The sequence below is a fragment of the Oryctolagus cuniculus genome, chromosome 1 (assembly GCF_051225735.1).
Source record: "Oryctolagus cuniculus isolate XC-2025 breed Fujian yellow rabbit chromosome 1, ASM5122573v1, whole genome shotgun sequence".
Taxonomy (NCBI): domain Eukaryota; kingdom Metazoa; phylum Chordata; class Mammalia; order Lagomorpha; family Leporidae; genus Oryctolagus; species Oryctolagus cuniculus.
Window position 1 is genome coordinate 112,068,785 of NC_142867.1, and position 18,826 is coordinate 112,087,610.

At 46.6% G+C, this 18,826-nt stretch overlaps 1 long non-coding RNA gene across 1 annotated transcript in view; it reads right to left on the minus strand.

Moving 5' to 3' along the window:
• Nucleotides 1-9,710, minus strand: part of LOC149128557 (uncharacterized) — a 78,819-nt gene extending 69,109 nt beyond the window's left edge. Inside the window, exon 1 of the long non-coding RNA XR_016213220.1 lies at nt 9,595-9,710. This is a non-coding gene — a long non-coding RNA (uncharacterized LOC149128557). The remainder of the gene's footprint in view (nt 1-9,594) is intronic.
• Between the last annotated feature and the right edge of the window lie 9,116 nt (nt 9,711-18,826).

The following is an 18,826-nucleotide window of genomic DNA, read 5'->3' on the forward strand; positions in this document are numbered from 1 at the left end:
CACATTAACATGCCAATTAAAGTCACCTCATTCCACACTACAAGTACTTGGGTTAAGTATCCACATCCAGCTCTAGCTTCCTATTAATGTGGACCTATAAGGCAGTTGTGACAGCTCAAGAAACCGAGTACCTGTTTCTGGCTCCTGACTCTAGCTTCCTGTACTGTGGACCTGGAGAGAAATGGTTATGGCTCAAGTATTTGGGCACCCATCACCCGTGTGGGAAACATGGAATGAGTTCCCAACTCCTCAGCTCAGCCAGTCTCAGGACCAGTAGGTGTGGGAATTAGGAAGTGAACCAACAGATGGGAGTCCTCTTTATAGCTGTTTCTTGCAGTGTGTGTGTGTGTGTGTGTGTGTGTGCTGGCATGTATCAGTATGTGCTTCTGAAATACATTTTCAATATAAAAATCACATTTTTGAAAAAATGTTAACTTCATTGATTTGAAAGGCAAAGAGAGCTCTCCTATCTACTCCCTCACACCTCAAATGCCTGCAAACAGCTAGGACTTGGTCAGGATGAAGTTAGGAGCAAGGAACTCAGTCTCTCATGTAGGTGACAGGGACCCAGATACTTTTGCCATCACCTGATGTCTCCCAGAACACACATTACCAGAAAAGCTGGAATTAGAGATGGATCCAGAATTCAAATCCTGGCACTGTAACACAAGACACAGACATCCCAAGGACTGACTTAACTCCCACACCAAATGTGTGCCCCCAACAAAGCTTTTAGCACTGACGAATGGCACCCAAAGGCTGTTAAAAAGCCTAAAGCTAGTACTAGGTGATCTTTCAAAACTAAAGGAAAACTCCCTTGGGTGTTTTTGCATATCTTCCTCTCCCTTCATTTAGCATATTGTAACAATTATGACAAGTTTTCCTCTCCAATCTCTTCGTTTGTAATGCCTAACTGAAGGCCGGTCCTGATGTCATAATATGAGTACAGGCCAAAAACAATCCTTTCTCACTGGTTAATATTAATATATGTCTGCTTAGTAACAATTCATGTCAACAGAAATAAATAGGAAATGACAACAGCAATAACCAAGAAAAAAAAAAACCTTGATAATCTTAAATTTTCTCTCCACATCAGTCACATAAAAAAAAATTTAGAGAAACTCAAACTCTGTGACAGTAGGGAAAATCCTCCACACTGTAAATCATCTAAGACAAAAATATTTCAAATATATCTGCCTATCCCATCAACTTAAAAATATTCTAGAATGCACGGTAATTATTCCTTTTATTTTAGTAAAACCAAAGAAAGACTTTTTATTGGAAACAACAAAAAATAAATAAAATACATAAAATATTCCACCGGACAACATTTTGTCCCAGTAGGAATACAGGAGTGCCCAGCCACTCTCCCAGGGTGCAGCCCACCGTCTGTGTGCCGGCTGCTGCTTCCCAGACCCTCCACGAATAGTGAGGGCCCTGTCAGACACTGGGCTTGCAACCTGAAGTGGACGTTCACTCCTGCCACAACTTGTAGCCACAGTCTCATCGGCACCCAAATCACAAAGCCAGCTAAATGCTGTGGACGACAACCTCCAGGCAAGAGAGGCTGGTCCTGGCACACCCGCCATCTGGCTCTCCACCTGCATTGCCCACACCTGGACGCTCTCAACCCAGCACGACCAGGATCACCAACTCTGGGAGCCGGCGGTTCCCAGATGATGCAGGGAACTCCCTGCTAGCAGGCAGCCTGTCCCCAGGGGAAAAGCTGACTGCCAGACAGTGGCTGTGGACAACCAGCACCCAAAGAATATTGACCCTTCACCCCCCCTTTCCTCTTGGACGCCACAATGCAAAGGCAGGGGGAGGGGAGCATCTCTGTGCGCAGGCCATGAAAACCCGAGATTCCCCCCAGCTCCAAGGGGACCTGCACCCCACACTTCCCCGCCCATGGCCTGAGGCTTCTTCGCCACTGCCTCTCCGCTGCTGCCTGCTTCTCTGCACTACCCCACACACTGCCACAGTCAACGCCATCTCCCAACTGCATGTCCCTGCCCACGCGCCACCAAGGCAGACTCACCTTTCCCAGCCGGCAACGCCTCACACTTCCAAGGCACCGCTGCTGCCGCCGCCCGTGAGGAACTACCCTTCAGCGCCCTGCCCCTCGTCTCACCAGCTCCCCCGCCACCTGCTGCTCCCTAGCTGCCCCCTGTGTTGCTGCTGCCACCATGGACTTACACCTCCCTGCCTAGGAAGCCCGACGCTTCACCAAGGCAGACTCAGAGCCGTGCTGCCCCATTTGTCAGCATTCCCTGAGCCATTACCAGTGCAAATTTCGTGTGAAAATGAGATTAATGATCAATAACGCAAAGTAGATTCTTCATTGATTTGAAAGGCAAAGAGAGCCCTCCTATCTACTTCCTCACACCTCAAATGCCTGCAAGCAGCTAGGACTTGGTCAGGATGAAGCATGGAGCAAGGAACTCAGTCTCTCATGTAGGTGACAGGGACCCAGATACTCTAGCCATCACCTGATGTCACCCAGAACACACATTACCATGATGCTGGACAGATCTGAGTGGATCTGGAGGTGTGGTTCAGAGGGTTAAGCAGCATTTGGGACACCAGCTTCCCGTATCGGACTTATGATGTTGAATCCTGGCTCTTCGGCTCCTGATTCAGCTCCCTGCTAGAGCGCCTAGGAGGGCAGAAGACAACCCCAGCCCTTGGACTCCTGCCACCCATGTGGGAGATCTGGAATGAGTCCCTGGCTCGTAGCTTTGGCCTGGCCATTGTGGTCATCTAGGGAGTGAATCTGTGGATAAAAAAATCTTTATCTATTATTCTCTATCTGTCTGTCTGTCTCTCTGTCTCTGTCTCTCTCTGTCTCTCTCTCTCTCTCTCTCACACACACACACACACACACACAAATTCAAGAAACCATTCCCGGGGCCCGTGCTGTGGCAAAACTGCTAAAGCTGCCGCCTGCAGTGCTGGCATCCCACATGGGTGCTGGTTTGAGTCCTGGCTGCCCCACCTCCTATCCAGCTCTATGCTATGACTTTGGAAAGCAGTAGAAGATGGCCAAAATCCTTGGGCCCATGCATCCACGTGGGAGACCAGAAGCAGCTCTGGATCCTGGCTTTGCACCAGCACAGCTCTGGTCATTGCAGCCCTTTGGAGTATGAACCAGTGTTCTCACTCTCTCTGCCTCTCTGTAACCCTACCTTGCAAATGAACAAATAGTTAACAACAACAAAGAAGCCATTCTTCAGGCATGTCCCCACATATAGCCTCAGACAAGGAATTACAAAAACAGTCAAACCCTCCTGTAAGGGGTTTTGAAACGTGTTACTTGTACATGGTAGGAATGGCAGCACATGATTACGAGGATAAAAAGACAAATCGGAAACACTGCCCATGGTGGGAACGATGCTGAAATGAGGACAATGGGGGATCTAGGAAAGCAAGATTCCTGTCCAGTGCATGGGAAGACAGGTTTATGCCTGACCGCTCCGTTCTGTGTAGGGTGTCTAACAAGCAGGTTAGATACACAGGGTGTAAACCACAGGACAGAGTCATTGTTACAGGATCTAAGAAAGGAGGGAGTTTTCCCATTGAGATGCAAGCGGAAACTGACAGAAGGGGTTCAGTAATAATCAGGTGTGTTGTGAGGCATGGCCAAGGAACCTGTGAGGTCCAGACCTGTGTGTCTCTTCACATGCAGCCCTGGATGAGACATAGTAAGGGAGGCGTGAAGCTCCTTGGGGAAGACACCCCGTTGACTTCCACCACCTTGCTGGCAGGGTAGGAGGGCTGGCCTGAATAGGAGGTTAGTATCGAATAGGTGGCGTCTGCCTTGATTGGTACTGACCCTAGGCTGTCCTCCTGATGACGGTGGTTACTTTGGGAGCTGGGCAGAGGGAAGGTTAATTTTTAGCCTGGGGCCAACAGGGTCTGCGGTTCTGACCCAGGAGTCCTTCAACCCTGAGAGCAGTTCCGCTTCCAGTGGCCTGGCGCTTGTCAGAGCTGACAGGGCTCTTCATGACAGCTACTTGCCCAATGCCCTGACTCCCCATTTCCTAAACGCGTGCCCTTCAAGGGTGGACTGGCCTTGTTGGGTCTCCTTGATGGCAGATCACGGTGTAAGGCAGCCATTAATTGGCCTGCCACCTGTCTTTACACTGCTCCTGCTGCCTAACTCGCTCCTCTTTCTCCTGGTCTCTGTTGAAGTAGGACACAGAAGCAGCCTTTAGGAATGTCAGCCAAGGGGGTGCTCAACCCCATCCCTAATCTCTGGTGGCCTGAGCTAGAAATCTACGGTCACAGGCATGTTACGACAATATTCTTCCTGTGAGGTAAGATGATGCCAATTAGGAGAGCTATGTTCTTCTATGTAAGATCAAAACATTAAGACTCCCCTATCCAAACTGTCTAATACAAGGTCTGAAGATCAAACTGTACACCCTGATGGGGAGTTCTGCAGAATACAATCAGTTTCCCATCTTGAAGAGACTAGAGAAATGAGGGAACAAGTCAGGCTTTCCTGATTGCTTACTGTCAGTAACTTAAAATCCAGTGAAAACTTAGCGAACAATTTTAGCTGTCAAATAACTTATGAAAACATTTACCGAAAGGTCCAATGCCTTCAACCAATTTTAAGAGTACAAATAGTTGGAAATACTTCTCAAATATCCATCACAAGTGTAACCCAATTGAAACAGAGAGCTGTTAATAAATTTTCCCATGAAGACATACAATACGTGCATACATATGACACAGGACAGGAGAGAACGAGAAAACAGTTTGTTAGTAGCAGAGAGATTTTTGTCTGCCACTAGACAATGGAGGGGGAAAGATGGAAGACAACAAGGCATGGAGCATCTTTGGAACAAAGTTGCTCAGGACTTACTACTGCTCCTCAGGTTTTTTTTCCAGTTCTGCCAAATATATTATTAGAGATGGCTGGAGCAGAGGTTCTGTCTTTGTGCAAGAGAGAACTTAGATGTGAGAGGAGCAGTGTGAGATGCAGCTCCATTACATTAAGTTTTAGGATTTTGGGGTTCATAGGAGGGGGAAGAGACAGGTAGAGAAGACTATTTTAGTTAGGACAGAAGCGGGGGAGGACTGTAAAGAGAGCAGGGGCTGAGCCTGTGGGACAGAGGGTGGAGTGTGGGAGTGTGGGTGGTGGTGCTGAAGTGAGGCGTCACTGCACCTGAGCAGCAGGCAGAGTCCTTTCTTAAGCTCTTGCTGGGGGAGGTGCTGAGCACCACACGGACCCTGATATGGTGGGCAGAAGTGAGAAAGGCTCCTAGTTGGAGTTGACAGTGCATTGTCTTTGGAGCTTGGCATGGCTCAGGTGCAGAGCTTTCCAGAGCAATACACATTCTGCTAGACTTTAGACTATCTTTCTACATCCGGGGGAGGGACTGGACTGGCAGAGGAGACTGGAGAGGAGAGGTCAGGAAGAGAGGAAAGAGGCAGTTTTGGCTGCCGGTGACAGGAGTGGTTAAGAGCCAGACAGGGGACAAGGGTAAGGAGAGGGTCATGGTCCCGAGGCTGCAGCATCCTTGAGAGAACAGTGGAAGGGAAAGTCGAGGGTGCCAGGGCAGATTCCAAGTGTTTCTCTGGTTTGTGGGCTTGGAATGAGAAAAGCTGACGTCAGAGGAGGCTTAATGAATGGGAATCAGGTGGGTCGGCCAGACAGGAATCACCAGATGGACGCTTGGGAGGACCCTGGGGTGGGCAGGGAGGAGGGTCCCACTCCCGGGCCAGGATCTCAGAGAGGATGATATGAGGGAGGGGAGGAGAGCGTACAGAGAGTTTTAGCTCCCTCAGGAAGAGCAGGAGAAAGAGAATTCCGGGGAGAAGAGGCTGGAAGGTGGTCACTTTCCTTGTTGCCAGTGGAGAGGGAAAAGGAGGCGCTAGAGAAAGAGGGGGAATGGAGTGAGCAGAGGCCTGTGTTCCTGAGAGGCCAGCTTATCAGGTGCGAGAGAAAGGAGGGGTGGGCAGGCTGATGATCTAAGGGGTGGCTCCAGGCCTTCTTCCTCCATGAGAAATCAGAGTGAGGAAAGTTGACCCCAATGGAGGAAAAAGGCTTGGAATAGGGGCTTCTGACCATTTGCCTTTTCTCTGTGTGAGGTTATTAAAATCTTGGAGAATTTTGAGACAAAAAAACAAAAACAAACAAACAAACAAACAAAACCAACAACCCCCACCAAATTCGTGCTGAGGTGGAATAACAGCTTTGGCTTTGTCTCCCCCTTCAGGCCAGCTTGTGCAAGTCTTTTCAGAGACAGGCCAGAAGGGAGTTGAAATGTGGAGCCCATGGATTAAACAAACTATGGTCTGAAGGAAGAGGTTCTTGTAGCAGGGCTTCCCTGGGAAAGAATCACCTCAACCGAGAACTGAAGTCCTGAGTCCTCCAAGAGGAGACAGCGATAGAAACCAACTAAACACCCAGGCCCCACGAGGGGGGATGAACAGGTCAGGAGCATCGCCCAAGCAGGCACGTGGTGAGAGCGCCCTCTCTTACCAATCTGTGGGCTGAGAACCAGGTCCGATGTGGGCCTGTGATGATGAGAGCAGGCAAAGGCTCTGGCTGTGAATTCGCTCAAAATGAGAAGTGCAAGCGTGAGTGAGAAAATGTTCTGGAATAGGGTCTTCCAGGTCAGAAGGGAAAAAGGAGACTGTAGGGAAGAGAAGGTTAGGGGCGGGTGGAGACACTAAAAAGGGGAAGAATTTGTCCAGGTGAAGGGTGGGGGGGTCACAGCTCTCAACCAGAGAATACAAGAGTGGCAGATTGGGGCAAGACGCCGGCCCCTCCCTCTACTTCTCACTCGGGGCACCAAATGTAAGCAAAAGGGTGCAGATCAGAGAAAAGACAGAATGCAAACTCACAGCCAAAGCTTATCCAAAGAAAATAAATCCGCAGAGATGGGTGACCAAATGCCAGCATGTGCGTGCGTGCGTACACACATACACACACACACACACACACACAATATACACCAGGGTGCCCAGACCCCAATTGGCTGGGCCTTTTTATCTCTTAGGTGCACTAGGGGTTGGGGGGGCAGTCAGTAGAGGTAAGCTTCTCCAATCAAGTTTTTCAAGTTTGGCCCCCTGGCTTCCAAACATGGGGCAGAATGCAGGGGGTGGGGTGGAGAACAGCACGTTGTGAGACTAAACTGGTCCCCTGAAAGAAGGTAAGGGTAACAGATACCTAAAATGGCTGAGGCTTCCGTCCTTGCTCCATCACTACCTACCTATGTCAAACAGACACACACTGACTGTCTTGCTAACAGCAGGTAGAGTCGTCTCTGCTGTCAAGCATTAGTTCTACTGCTGGGCATTAGATGGCTTGGCCCCAGGATATTAACTGCACTACTTAATGTAGATGCAAATCACACTGTTTGTGGGTCTAGGGAGATGATGGTGAAGAAAACTAAGACAGGTATCCAAGCCAGGTATGCCGCATGTATGGCAGTGGTCCAACCTTACCCAGGATATGGGAGTGGAACCAGAACTTGCAAAACAGGCATTCCAATATTGGGTGCCAGTGTCCCAAGTAATAACAAATGATTCTTCCTTTACTTTGTACACCCAGTTGAATAAATCTAATAACTTATGGCATTAATGACCAAGCATTTAATTAACTGCTTTAAAAGTATTATATGTACAGGATTTCAGTCAAATTTGTAACACTCACAAGACAATATAGACAAAAACTCAGGAGTGTGCCCAGTGTAATCAAAGTACAGGTACTCGAACTTAAACCTAGCTAAAAGACTACTTCACATATTAGTTAAGGGTACGGGTAGGTATTACTATTCCCTGAACACTAAAAGTACTCCTGGTCAGTCCTCTCAGATCGACACTGTCAACATCAACTCTCTGCTGAATCCACTATGTAATTACTAAATACAGGTGTGTAAAACAAGTTTTATAAAGTGATCTGGAAAGGTTTTATACAACCCTAGTACTTCACGGCTTAAAAATTGCCTCCTATGGAAAATTAGCAACTGACTCAATGACCGGATTTGATGTGATTTTATTTTTCCTCCATCCCCTGTACTGTCGAAGTCTTCTATAGTGAATGTGCACTTACAAAGAATAAAATTAAAATGAGCTGCACTCTGTAGCTCAAGGTCCCATCAATCCTGACCTTGCTTTGCATAAACAGAGTACCACAGAAATCAGGCACATCAAACTTTCTTTATAGAACTACAAGGGCGTGGCGAATCTAGATAGTACACTCCAGAACTGTACTGTCCCAGCCAGTGGCCACTACCAATCATGGGTGACATGCTGGACACACTACATGAGACGAGTCCAAGCCGAAATGGACTGTAAATGCAAAATATGCATTGGATTTTAAACACTTTGGTCCAAAAAAAAAAAAAAAACAGTAAAGAAACCCCTTAATAGTTTTCAGCATATCAATTAAATGTTGAAATGATAGTACTTTGGGTATATTAGGCTAAAAAAACCACTGAAGTTGATTTCACATCATTTTCAAATGAGGATACTAGAAGTGGACACACAGTTTGCACTAATTCATATTTTCACTGTAAAGTGCTGCTCTAGGACAAAATTATTCAAGTAAAGCCAGCAGCATGGCCATCAGTTGGGATCCTGTTCAAAGGCAGATCTTTGGGCCCCAGCCCCGAAGTGCTAAGCAGAATATGCATTTTAACTAGACCCCCGTCTGTTCAATACACACATTGAATACTGAGAAGCACCGTTAAAGAAAACCTGTATTTTCCCTACACGTGACAATCTCACTTTTTTAAAATTTATCTATTTATTAAAATGCTACAAGGGGTCATGACAATTCTAGACAACAAGAACACAAGGTGGATAAAAAATGCAAAAACAAATTTCATTACCATTACCTGTTTTGGTGGAGTTTCTATTCCACAGAAGATAACAAATTAAAAATAACAATCCAGTTCTACTATGAACACTTGTTTTTAAAAATGCAACCCTGTGCAACAACAACTGATGTATCATGGATTTTCAAACCAACCTATTAAAGCACCAAGAACGTATCATAGTGTCTGTGCAAAACTGCCAGTATCAGTAGCAAAAAAGACTGAAAATCAATTAAAATACCATAGAGTGTCTACTGAGCCACAAGATGTTAGGAAAATCTAAAGGTGTCCACTTAAAAAGTTTACCAAAATAAGTAACTTAGAGAATACTAAAAATATACAAGAAACATTTCGATTTGAAATGTAGCACACAGAGAAAAAACAGCAAATGACGAAAGTAGTGTAAAATTAGTGCACAAGAATACTGCGCTGATACAGACAATGGACTCATTTAGAGGAAGAAGCTGTTCTGGTCGTCAAAGTCCTTTCCTGCATTCCACTGCACCTGTTGATTCTACAGAGGTGCATTACTCAAAACTGAAACAAGCAGCTACTCACGTTCCCATGTTTCTGACTGATTATAATTTAATAAAATTCTGTCTGAGGCTTCCCGCCTAGGAAGCCCCAGGCTTCAGTTAGGTCAGGGCAGAGCCGCCCTTCCCCGCGCAGGACGCCCGACACGGAGCCGCCACCGCCGCCTCTATCCGCGCCACCCCTCACCCTCGCTGTCCAGGCCCACACCAACACCGCCCCCGCCTACCTCAGCTTCCTCGCTGAACGCCGACTTCTCGGTTTCTCAGAAGAATCACTACCGCCTCCGCCGCATCCTTCCTTACCGCCGCCTGCAGATGAACTGAGCCGCCCCGCCCACGACGTTTACGTAACCCCGACGTTACGCACGCTGATGCTGACCCCGACGCCGCAAGGACGCTGGACGCTGATGCTGACCCCGACGCCGCAAGGACGCTGACGCTGACCCCGACGCTGCAAGGACGCTGGGTCGCTGACGGTGACCCCGACGCTGCCGCGTCAGCGTACCTAACGTCTCGGTCAAGGAAACGTCGTGCGCGGGGCGGCTCAGTTCATCGGCGGGCAGCGGCGAGGAAGGATGCGGCGGCCGCGATAGTGACCCTTCTTCCAGGCCGAGAAGTCGGCGGTCAGCGAGGAAGCGGAGGTAGGCGGGGGCGGGGTTGGTGTAGGCCTGGGCAGCGAGGGTGAGGGGTGGCGCGGTAGAGGCGGCGGTGGCGACTCCGTGTCGGGCGTCCTGGGCGGGGAAGGGCGGCTCTGCCTCGACCTAACTGAAGCCTGGGGCTTGCTAGGCGGGAAGCCTCAGTCTTCGCTGGCGGCGGCTTCCCCGCTGACCTCCGATTTCCAGGGTCTCAGAAGAGTTGCTACCGCCGCTGCTGCATCCTCCTTTGTCGTTCCACGTGACCCCAACACTACGAACGCTGACGCTGACTCCGCGGCGTCAGCGTGCATAATGTCGGGGTACGTAAAGTCGTGGGCGGGGTGGCTGAGTTCATCGGAGGGAGCGGCAAGGAAGGATTCGGCGGCGTCGGTGGTAGCGATTCCTCTGAGAAACCAAGAAGTCGGCGGTCAGCGAGGAAGCAGAGGTAAGTGGGGGCGGTGTTGGTGTAGGCCTGGGCAGCGAGGGTGAGGGGTGGCGCGGATAGAGGCGGTGGTGGCGGCTCCGTGTCGGGCGTCCTGGGCGGGGAAGGGCGGCTCTGCCTCGACCTAACTGAAGCCTGGGGCTTGCTAGGCGGGAAACCTCAGTCTTCTCTGGCGGCAGCAGCGGCTGAGAACCAGGAGAAGCAGGAAGCGGTGGGTGTCGGCGTGGGCGTCCCGTGGGGCGTCCTGCTCTGGACAGCGCAGTCCGTGGGCAGGCAGCAGCGGCGGCAAGGAAAGGCCCAGCGGCAGGGCCATTCTGGTGCAGAGTCCGGCGGTCAGGAGCGTTGGCGGCCGGTGAGGAAGCAGGTAGGAATGGTGGTGCTGATGCGGTGGGCAGCAGCGAAGCAGGCAGCGGCGGCGGCTCTGCGTTGGGCAGCGGAAGAGAGAGGCCGGCGGTAGGGGCTTGAGATGGCAGTGGCATCAGCATCACGTAGGCACTACAGATGAACAGATTGGGGTGGAAAACTGGTCATAACAGTCATATTAGACAAAATGAAGGGGAAGGAAGATAGGCAGTCACTTGCAAGGGAGTTTTCTCTAGCTTTGAAAGTGCCCCTTACACTAGCTTTAGGCTTAACAGCCTTTGGGTGTCGTTTGTCAGATTCTTGGGGGCGCACATATGATATGGGAGCTAAGTTTCTCCTTGGGATGTCTGTGCCCTGTGTTCCAGTGCCCGGATTTGAATTCTGGATCCATTTCCAATTCCAGCTTTCCTGCTGATGTGTGTCCTGGGGAGGTATCAGGTGATGGCCAAAGTGTCTGGGTGCTTGTCAGCTCCGTGGGAGACTGAGTTCCTGGCTCCTAACTTCAGCCTGACCCAGTCCTAGCTGCTGCAGGCATTTAAGGAGTGAGGGAGTAAATGGGAGTGCTTCGTCTTAGCCTCTTAAATAAATAAAGTTAAAATTCTTCAAAAGTGGGTGATCTTTATCTATTCTTAATATTTATTTCAGAGGCAGATAGTCACACCCATGCAGGCACATGCACGTGCACACACACAGTGCAGGAAACAGATATAAAGAGGGTTGTCATCTTCTGGTTGACTTCCTAATTCCCACAACTATTGGGCCTGAGCCTGGCTGAGTTGAGGATTGGAGAACTCATTCTGTGTTTCCAGCAATGGTGATGGGTACCCAAATACCTGGGGCCCATCCACTGCCCTCCAGGTCCACATTACAGGAACTAGACTCAGAAGCCAGAAACAGGTACCCGATTTCTTGAGCCATCACAACTGCCTTCTCCATCCACATTAATAGGAAGCTAGAGTCAGGAGCCAGAGGTGGGTACTGAAACTGGGTACTTCAAGGATGGAATGCAGGTGACCTTAATTGGCTTGGTAACCAAGATTTCAAATCCTTGCCCCTCTGAATTCTAAAAATCATTACAGTTTAGTAACAGTTTTAAAAGGAAATGAAGAATTTAGAACGTGTTTTAATTTCATTTCCTTCATCCATTTCTTTCTCTGCAAATAATCTTCATCTTTTTCATGTGTAAACACATCTTATGTAAATGCTTTGGTACTATGTGAAGTTTCGTGACAGTATATGTAGTTTTTTTTTAACGTATCCTGTTTATCATTAATACATTTCAATAATTGTTCTTTATTGAATGTACCTTATTTTCTTAGTTCTATATTGAATTTCTGCAGTTTGGCAAATGGGTAAGCGGTGTTGTGGGGAACAAAGTAATGTACATTGGTTTTCTTTTCTTTTTTTTTCTTTTAATTAGTGTTTAGCAGACTCAGTGTGCTTTGTAGACACAACTGTAAGAACACAATGATATTGCCTTCCTCCCTCCCCCTTTCTCCTTTCCACTGTGTTTCCTTCTCCTTTTTCTTTCTGTCTTTGGTTTAGATTTTGAGCCAATTTTCGAATTACGTTGCAGTAAAAAGGCTTAATACTTTACTAGATAAGTTTAACGTGTAAAAAACAAAATTATACCTAAACATTTAGTGAGACTATAGAAAATGACTGTGAACAGTAATTGAACAGAAAAAATGATCATTTCATCCCAAGTGGTAAATCTTTAATTATAGATCATTAAAATTGTGGTAGGATCACATTCTTAACCATCGGTTTCACAAAGGCATACAACAAAGTTTTACAAACTGTATTTGCAGCAGTATTGATACACACAAACATTTCTTTCTGTTTGATTCCCTGAGATTCCTCCCAGCAGTGTCTAAGTGTTCCTTTTCCCCCACATCCTTTGCAGCATTTGTTACTCTGTTGTTTGGATTTCAGCCATTCTAATAGGGGTGAGGAGATATCCCATTGCGGTTTTGATTTGAATTTCCCTGAAGCCTGGAGATGTTGAGCATTTTGCCGTATGTTCGTTTGCCATTTGTATTTCTTCTTTCTGAGAATTGTCTGTTGAAGTCCTTTTCCATTCCCGAACTGGATTGATTTTGTTGTTGTTGACTGTTTTAAGTTGCATATATATTTGGGATATTGATCCTTGGCAGATAGTGGTTTGCAACTATTTTTTTCCATTCAGCTGGATGTCTCTCCACTCGAATTGTCACGTCCTTTGTTTCCGAGTTCGATATAGTCCTGTTTCCTTAGTTTTACTTTTGTTGCCTGTGCTTCGGGGTTCCCATCCAAGAAGTTGTTCCTACACCAGTGTCTTTGAGTGTTTCCCTTATGTGTTCTTCCAGCAACCTCATAATGTCCATGATGTCAGGTCTTAAATTGGGTCTTTGATGTATCTTCAGTTGATTTTTGTATGTGAAGAGAGATACAGATCTACTTTCATTCTTCTACGTATATGCATCCAGTTTTGCCAGCGCCGTTTTGAAAATATTATCCTTAACTCCACTGTGTGGTCTGAGAACTTTTGTCAGAAGTCAACTGGCTATCTGTGGATTAAATTCTGGGCTCTCTCTTCTGTTCCATTGAGCTACACGTTGGATTTTATGCCATTACTAAGCTGTTTTAATTACTGTAACTTTGTAGAATGCTTTGAAACCGAGTGTTATGATTCATCCAGGTTGGGCTTTCTTACTCCAGATCGCTCCAACTATTTGTGGCCTTTTGTGATTCCATATGAATTTTCTTTAAGGATTTTATTTATTTGAGAGGTAGAGTTACAGATAGTGAGAGGGAGAGACTGAGAGAAAGGTCTTCCCTTTCCCTGGTTCACTCCCCAAATGGCCGCAATGTGTTATTGTTGCTATGCCATATTCAGCCATGTTGGATCTTTTCTATATGTTCTTGGAAATGAGATGATTTTTTCAAAGTGAATGAGTATTTGTATACTTTTAGTATTAATGTCTATATGTAACTTATAGTTCTCTTTGTCTGTATTTTAGTTCTTGACAGTGTAAAATGGGAGAGAAATACAGAGGATATACAAACAGCATTTGAAAAATAAAAAAAATCTGATTTACCATCAGCTGTTCTTCAAACTAACTATATTTTTTATTTCATTTAAAAGAAGGAGGCCAGCACAACCTGTACTTAATTTAATCAGACAAAGCTTTGCTTACATTGTGTGAGCTCTCAGGCTTGTTGCTGTTTATTCAATGAATCTTTGAGTGCCTGTGTACCCAGCTTCCACTAGTAGCTCTTCAGAAATTCACATTTTTGGAGGTTAATCACACTTAAGGATGTTTTTGGTATAGTCTTGTGAATAAGTAACAGATGCTCTGTATAAGTTCTCTTGGGTGGCAGACAACTAAGTGGGAGTGTGGAGGAGAGAGAATGAAACCTATTTTCAGTTTCCTGTGGGCTCGATTACTTTTATTAAATTATAATCAGTCAGAATTTCATTAAATTATAATCAGTCAGAAACATGGGAACGTGAGTAGCTGCTTGTTTCAGTTTTGAGTAATGCACCTCTGTAGAATCAACAGGTGCAGTGGAATACAGGAAAGGACTTTGGCGACCAGAACAGCTTCTCCTCTAAATGAGTCCGTTGTCTGTATCAGCGCAGTATTCTTGTGCACTAATTTTACACTACTTTCGTCATTTGCTGTTTTTTCTCTGCGTGCTACATTTCAAATCGAAATGTTTCTTGTATATTTTTAGTATTCTCTAAGTTACTTATTTTGGTAAACTTTTTAAGTGGACACCTTTAGATTTTCCTAACATCTTGTGGCTCAGTAGACACTCTATGGTATTTTAATTGATTTTCAGTCTTTTTTGCTACTGATACTGGCAGTTTTGCACAGACACTATGATACGTTCTTGGTGCTTTAATAGGTTGGTTTGAAAATCCATGATACACCAGTTGTTGTTGCACAAGGTTGCATTTTTAAAAACAAGTGTTCATAGTAGAACTGGATTGTTATTTTTAATTTGTTATCTTCTGTGGAATAGAAACTCCACCAAAACAGGTAATGGTAATGAAATTTGTTTTTGCATTTTTTATCCACCTTGTGTTCTTGTTGTCTAGAATTGTCATGACCCCTTGTAGCATTTTAATAAATAGATAAATTTTAAAAAAGTGAGATTGTCACGTGTAGGGAAAATGCAGGTTTTCTTTAACGGTGCTTCTCAGTATTCAATGTGTGTATTGAACAGACGGGGGTCTAGTTAAAATGCATATTCTGCTTAGCACTTCGGGGCTGGGGCCCAAAGATCTGCCTTTGAACAGGATCCCAACTGATGGCCATGCTGCTGGCTTTACTTGAATAATTTTGTCCTAGAGCAGCACTTTACAGTGAAAATATGAATTAGTGCAAACTGTGTGTCCACTTCTAGTATCCTCATTTGAAAATGATGTGAAATCAACTTCAGTGGGTTTTTAGCCTAATATACCCAAAGTACTATCATTTCAACATTTAATTGATATGCTGAAAACTATTAAGGGGTTTCTTTACTGTTTTTTTTTTTTTTGGACCAAAGTGTTTAAAATCCAATGCATATTTTGCATTTACAGTCCATTTCGGCTTGGACTCGTCTCATGTAGTGTGTCCAGCATGTCACCCATGATTGGTAGTGGCCACTGGCTGGGACAGTACAGTTCTGGAGTGTACTATCTAGATTCGCCACGCCCTTGTAGTTCTATAAAGAAAGTTTGATGTGCCTGATTTCTGTGGTACTCTGTTTATGCAAAGCAAGGTCGGGATTGATGGGACCTTGAGCTATAGAGTGCAGCTCATTTTAATTTTATTCTTTGTAAGTGCACATTCACTATAGAAGACTTCGACAGTACAGGGGATGGAGGAAAAATAAAATCACATCAAATCCGGTCATTGAGTCAGTTGCTAATTTTCCATAGGAGGCAATTTTTAAGCCGTGAAGTACTAGGGTTGTATAAAACCTTTCCAGATCACTTTATAAAACTTGTTTTACACACCTGTATTTAGTAATTACATAGTGGATTCAGCAGAGAGTTGATGTTGACAGTGTCGATCTGAGAGGACTGACCAGGAGTACTTTTAGTGTTCAGGGAATAGTAATACCTACCCGTACCCTTAACTAATATGTGAAGTAGTCTTTTAGCTAGGTTTAAGTTCGAGTACCTGTACTTTGATTACACTGGGCACACTCCTGAGTTTTTGTCTATATTGTCTTGTGAGTGTTACAAATTTGACTGAAATCCTGTACATATAATACTTTTAAAGCAGTTAATTAAATGCTTGGTCATTAATGCCATAAGTTATTAGATTTATTAAACTGGGTGTACAAAGTAAAGGAAGAATCATTTGTTATTACTTGGGACACTGGCGCCCAATATTGGAATGCCTGTTTTGCAAGTTCTGGTTCCACTCCCATATCCTGGGTGAGGTTGGACCACTGCCATACATGCGGCATACCTGGCTTGGATACCTATCTTAGTTTTCTTCACCATCATCTCCCTAGACCCACAAACAGTGTGATTTGCATCTACATTAAGTAGTCGAGTTAATATCCTGGGGCCAAGCCATCTAATGCCCAGCAGTAGAACTAATGCTTGACAGCAGAGACGACTCTACCTGCTGTTAGCAAGACAGTCAGTGTGTGTCTGTTTGACATAGGTAGGTAGTGATGGAACAAGGACGGAAGCTTCAGCCATTTTAGGTATCTGTTACCCTTACCTTCTTTCAGGGGACCAGTTTAGTCTCACAACGTGCTGTTCTCCACCCCACCCCCTGCATTCTGCCCCATGTTTGGAAGCCAGGGGGCCAAACTTGAAAAACTTGATTGGAGAAGCTTAACTCTACTGACTGCCCCCCCACCCCTAGTGCACCTAAGAGATAAAAAGGCCCAGCCAATTGGGGTCTGGGCACCCTGGTGTATATTGTGTGTGTGTGTGTGTGTGTGTGTGTGTGTACGCACGCACGCACATGCTGGCATTTGGTCACCCATCTCTGCGGATTTATTTTCTTTGGATAAGCTTTGGCTGTGAGTTTGCATTCTGTCTTTTCTCTGATCTGCACCCTTTTGCTTACATTTGGTGCCCCGAGTGAGAAGTAGAGGGAGGGGCCGGCGCCGGTCTTGCCCCAGTCTGCCACTCTTGGGTTGAGAGCTGTGACCCCCCACCCTTCATCTGGACAAATTCTTCCCCTTTTTAGTGTCTCCACCCGCCCCTAACCTTCTCTTCCCTACAATCTCCTTTTTCCCTTCTGACCTGGAAGACCCTATTCCAGAACATTTTCTCACTCATGCTTGCACTTCTCATTTTGAGCGAATTCACAGCCAGAGCCTTTGCCTGACCTCATCATCACAGGCCCACGTCGGACCTGGTTCTCAGCCCACAGATTGGTAAGAGAGGGCGCTCTCACCGCGTGCCTGCTGGGGCGATGCTCCTGACCTGTTCATCCCCCCTCGTGGGGCCTGGGTGTTTAGTTGGTTTCTATCGCTGTCTCCTCTTGGAGGACTCAGGACTTCAGTTCTCGGTTGAGGTGATTCTTTCCCAGGGAAGCCCTGCTACAAGAACCTCTTCCTTCAGACCATAGTTCGTTTAATCCATGGGCTCCACATTTCAACTCCCTTCTGGCCTGTCTCTGAAAAGACTTGCACAAGCTGGCCTGAAGGGGGAGACAAAGCCAAAGCTGTTATTCCACCTCAGCACGAATTTGGTGGGGGTTGTTGGGTTTTTTTGTTTGTTTGTTTGTTTTTGGTGTTTTTTTTTTTTTGTCTCAAAATTCTCCAAGATTTTAATAACCTCACACAGAGAAAAGGCAAATGGTCAGAAGCCACTATTCCAAGCCTTTTTCCTCCTTTGGGGTCAACTTTCCTCACTCTGATTTCTCATGGAGGAAGAAGGCCTGGAGCCACCCCTTAGATCATCAGCCTGCCCACCCCTCCTTTCTCCCGCACCTGATAAGCTGGCCTCTCAGGAACACAGGCCTCTGCTCACTCCATTCCCCCTCTTTCTCTAGCGCCTCCTTTTCCCTCTCCACTGGCAACAAGGAAAGTGACCACCTTCCAGCCTCTTCTCCCCGGAATTCTCTTTCTCCTGCTCTTCCTGAGGGAGCTAAAACTCTCTGTACGCTCTCCTCCCCTCCCCCATATCATCCTCTCTGAGATCCTGGCCCGGGAGTGGGGCCCTCCTCCCTGCCCACCCCAGGGTCCTCCCAAGCGTCCATCTGGTGATTCCTGTCTGGCCGACCCACCTGATTCCCATCCATTAAGCCTCCTCTGACATCAGCTTTTCTCATTCCAAGCCCACAAACCAGAGAAACACTTGGAATCTGCCCTGGCACCCTCGACTTCCCCTTCCACTGTTCTCTCAAGGATGCTGCAGCCTCGGGACCATGACCCTACCCTTGTCCCCTGTCTGGCTCTTAACCACTCCTGTCACCGGCAGCCAAAACTGCCTCTTTCCTCTCTTCCTGACCTCTCCTCTCCAGTCTCCTCTGCCAGTCCAGTCCCTCCCCCGGATGTAGAAAAGTAGTCTAAAGTCTAGCAGAATGTGTATTGCTCTGGAAAGCTCTGCACCTGAGACATGCCAAGCTCCAAAGACAATGCACTGTCAACTCCAACTAGGAGCCTTTCTCACTTCTGCCCACCGTATCAGGGTCCGTGTGGTGCTCAGCACCTCCCCCAGCAAGAGCTTAAGAAAGGACTCTGCCTGCTGCTCAGGTGCAGTGACGCCTCACTTCAGCACCACCACCCACACTCCCACACTCCACCCTCTGTCCCACAGGCTCAGCCCCTGCTCTCTTTACAGTCCCCCCCCCTTCTGTCCTAACTAAAATAGTCTTCTCTACCTGTCTCTTCCCCCTCCTATGAACCCCAAAATCCTAAAACTTAATGTAATGGAGCTGCATCTCACACTGCTCCTCTCACATCTAAGTTCTCTCTTGCACAAAGACAGAACCTCTGCTCCAGCCATCTCTAAAAATGTATTTGGCAGAACTGGAAAAAAAACCTGAGGAGCAGTAGTAAGTCCTGAGC